This window comes from Balaenoptera musculus, chromosome 15, assembly GCF_009873245.2.
Source record: "Balaenoptera musculus isolate JJ_BM4_2016_0621 chromosome 15, mBalMus1.pri.v3, whole genome shotgun sequence".
NCBI classification, from domain to species: Eukaryota; Metazoa; Chordata; class Mammalia; order Artiodactyla; family Balaenopteridae; genus Balaenoptera; species Balaenoptera musculus.
The window spans coordinates 28,455,327-28,459,003 of NC_045799.1; positions in this window are offsets into that span (position 1 = coordinate 28,455,327).

Sequence of the window (3,677 nt, forward strand, 5' to 3'; positions counted from 1 at the left end):
TTTAAATCCTTTGCCCATTTTAAAATTGGGCTACTTTTTAATTGTTTATTGTTGAATTGTAAGAGTCTTGTATATGTTCTGGATACTATACCCTTACTAGATAAATGATTTGCAAATATTTCGCCTATTTTGTGAGTTTTCTTCACTTTCTTGACAGTGTTCTTCAAATTACAGAAGTTTTAATTTTTTTTCTTTGGTTGCTTGTGCTTTAGGTGTCATATCTAAGAAATCATCGCCTAATCTAACTATTTCTAAGTTTTATTCTAAGCTAGCTCTTAGATATGTCTTTCATTTTTAGTTAATTTATGTATATATATTGAGATAGAGGTCTACCTTCATTCTTTTGCATGTGGATATTCAATTGTCCCAGAACCATTTGTTGAAAAGACTATTCCTTCCCTCACTGACTTATCTTGGCACCTTTGTCAAAAATCAATTGTCCATGGTAATTCCCCGACAGTTCAGTGGTTAGGACTCCGTGCTCTCACTGCTGAAGGCCCAGGTCAATCCATGATTGGGGAACTAAGATCTCACAAGCCACACAGTGTGGCCAAAAAAAAAAAAAAAAAAAAAATCAATTGTCCATAAATGTATGGATTTATTTCTGGACCTTCTATTCCAATGATCTATACATCTGTCCTATGCTAGTACCACAGTCTTGATTGTTGTAGCATTGTAGTAGATTTTGAAATAGGAAAGTGTGGGTCATCCAATACTGTCCTTCTTTTTAAGATTATTTTGAGTATTTTGGGTCCCTGGCATTTCCATATGAAATGTAGGATCAGCTTATAAATATCTTCAAAATCATCAGCTGGAATTTTGATAGGGATTACAATTAATCTGTAGATCAATTTGATCAGTATTGCCAATATTATGTCTTATATATGAACACAGGATGTCCTTCCCTTTACTTAGATCTTTTTAAATTTCTTTCGGGGCTTCCCTGGTGGCGCAGTGGTTAAGAGTTCGCCTGCCAATGCAGGGGACACGGGTTTGTGACCCGGTCCGGGAAGATCCCACAGGTCGCGGAGCAACTAGGCCCGTGAGCCACAACTGCTGAGCCTGTGCGTCTGGAGCCTGTGCTCCGCAACCGGAGAGGCTGCGACAGTGAGAGGCCCGCGCACCGCGATGAAGAGTGGCCCCCGCTCTCCGCAACTAAAGAAAGCCCTCGCACAGAAACCAAGACCCACCACAGCCTAAATAAATAAATAAATTTAAATTTCTTTCAATGAAGTCTTATAGTTTTCAGTGTACAAGTATTTCTTGAAGGGCAGGTTTGCTAACAACAAATTATGTCAGTTTTTATTTATCTGAGAATGTCTTAGTTTCTCTTTCATTTTTAAAGATAGTTTTGTGGAATGTAGAATCTTTCAATGACAGTCTTTTTCTTTATGAGCTTTGACTATGTCATCTCTCTGCCTTCCGGCCTCATGGTTTCTAGTGAGAAATCAGCTGTTAATCTTACTGAGGATCACTTGCACTCAAGGAGTCACTTCTCTCTTGCTGTTTTCAGGATTCTTTCTTTGTTTTTGACTTTCAACAGTTTGATTACGGTGTGTCTAGGTATGGATCCAAGCAGACAAATGAACTCTTTGTCTAGAGTTCATTTGGCTGCTTGGATGTGTACATTAAAGTTTTTCATCAAATAATTTCTTCAAATGTTCTGATTTTCTCTTTTCTTTCTTGAACTCTCATTATGTAAACAATGTTATGCTTGATGATGTCCCACAAGTCTTTGAGACTCTATTCATTTTTCTTCATTCTTTTTTCTTTCTATTCCTCAGACTGGATAATCTCAGTTGACCTAACTTCAAGTTCACTGATTCTTTATCAGCTTGCTGCAATTTGCTGAGTCCCTCTAGTGAATTTCTCATTTTAGTTGTACTTTTCAACTTTGAAATTTCCATTTGGTTCTTCTTATGTAATTTCTGTCTCTACTGTAATTCTCTATTTGGTGAGACATCATTCTCACTTTCCTTTACTTCTTTAGACATGGTTTCCTTTAGTTCTTTGAATGTATTTAAAATAACATATTTAAAGTCTTTTTCTACTGGGTCTAATGTCTGGACTTCCTCAGGAACAGTTTCTATTGATTGCTTTTCTCTTGTGCAGGGACTATAGTTTCTTATTTCTTTTCATGTCCCATAATTTTTGTTGTTGAAAAGTGGACATTTTACATAATATAATGTAGTGACTCTGTAAATCAGATTCTCCCTTATCTCCAGGGTTTGTTGTTATTGCTGTTTGTTGTTGTTATTTGTTTTAGTAATGATTCTGAACTAATTCTGTAAAGTTTGTACTCTCTTTTGTGTGTGTGGCACTGAAATCTCTGTTCAGTTACCTTACTGGTCAGCAAATGGTTGGGCAGAGATTTCCTTACATTCCTAGAACTAGTAAGTCTCCCAGTCTTTGCTGAGGTGCTCTCTGTGCAAGATGGGTCACACTCTCAATACTCAGCCAGACAGTTGATAACTCTGTCTTAGCCTTCACTTCCTACTTGTGCAGAGGCTTAAGGTTAGCCAGAGGTAAAAGCTTAGGATCTTCTCAGATCTTTCCTGTGCATCTGCACAGCTCTGGGCATACACACAGTCCTACACATGCACATGGCCTTCTAGATTCCCAGGAATATGTCAGAGCTTTCCACAGCCCCTATGGACATCTCATTCTCCAGCTTTTCCTTTAAACCCTTTTGGTTAGCTGATTGTTTTTCCCAAATATTGTCCACTGCCTAGGCATCCCCAAAGTTGAACAATTGCCTCTAAGTATTTTTGAAAAATGCCCTCAGGGAAAAGGCTTTTTGTGCCGGGTAAGCTCCTAGTCAGTTCAAATAAAAACAGTCTTACAAGTGGGGTCTTCCAGGCAACCACCAGACAGGCCAACTAATGACAATAGTCTGGGAATAAGGCTTTGAAAGAGGTTCAACCCTATTCTGTCACCTTTGGTGGCTGCTAGGCTGCTGGATTTCAAGTCTACCACGGAGTTGGGGGTGGGAAGATGGGACTAGGGCAAGTTAAAATGCCACAAATGTCAGTGTTCTTACCAAGATTTAACCCTTTGTAAAATAAATTCTTCTTTGATTACTGCAAGCCTTTAGTTTCAAGAATTCTGAAAACCATTGATTCTGACAATTTTTGCCCATTTTGCCATTGCTTTTATAGAAGAAAGAATTTTTGGAAGCCCCACTCCACCATTTTCACTTTTCTAAACATTTTACAGATATCACCTTATTTTTTGTCACAACCCTATGAGGTAGGTATTGTTATTGTCATTACCTCTATTTTACAAATGAGGAATCTGAGGCACAGAGAGGTAAAGTGAACAGCCCCAGGCCACACAGACAACAACTTCTGGAGCCAGGATTCAAATGCAGAGGTTAACTCTAGGGCTGGCAAGCTCACTAGGCTCTTTTTATTTTTTTTAACATCTTTATTGGAGTATAATTGTTTTACAATGGTGTGTTAGTTTCTGCTGTATAACAAAGTGAATCAGCTATACATATACATATATCCCCATATCCCCTCCCTCTTGCGGCTCCCTCCTACCCCTCTAGGTGGTCACAAAGCACAGAGCTGATCTCCCTGTGCTATGCAGCTGCTTCCCACTAGCTATCTATTTTACATTTGGTAGTGTATATATGTCAAGGCCACTCTGTCACTTCGTCTCAGCTTACCCTTCTC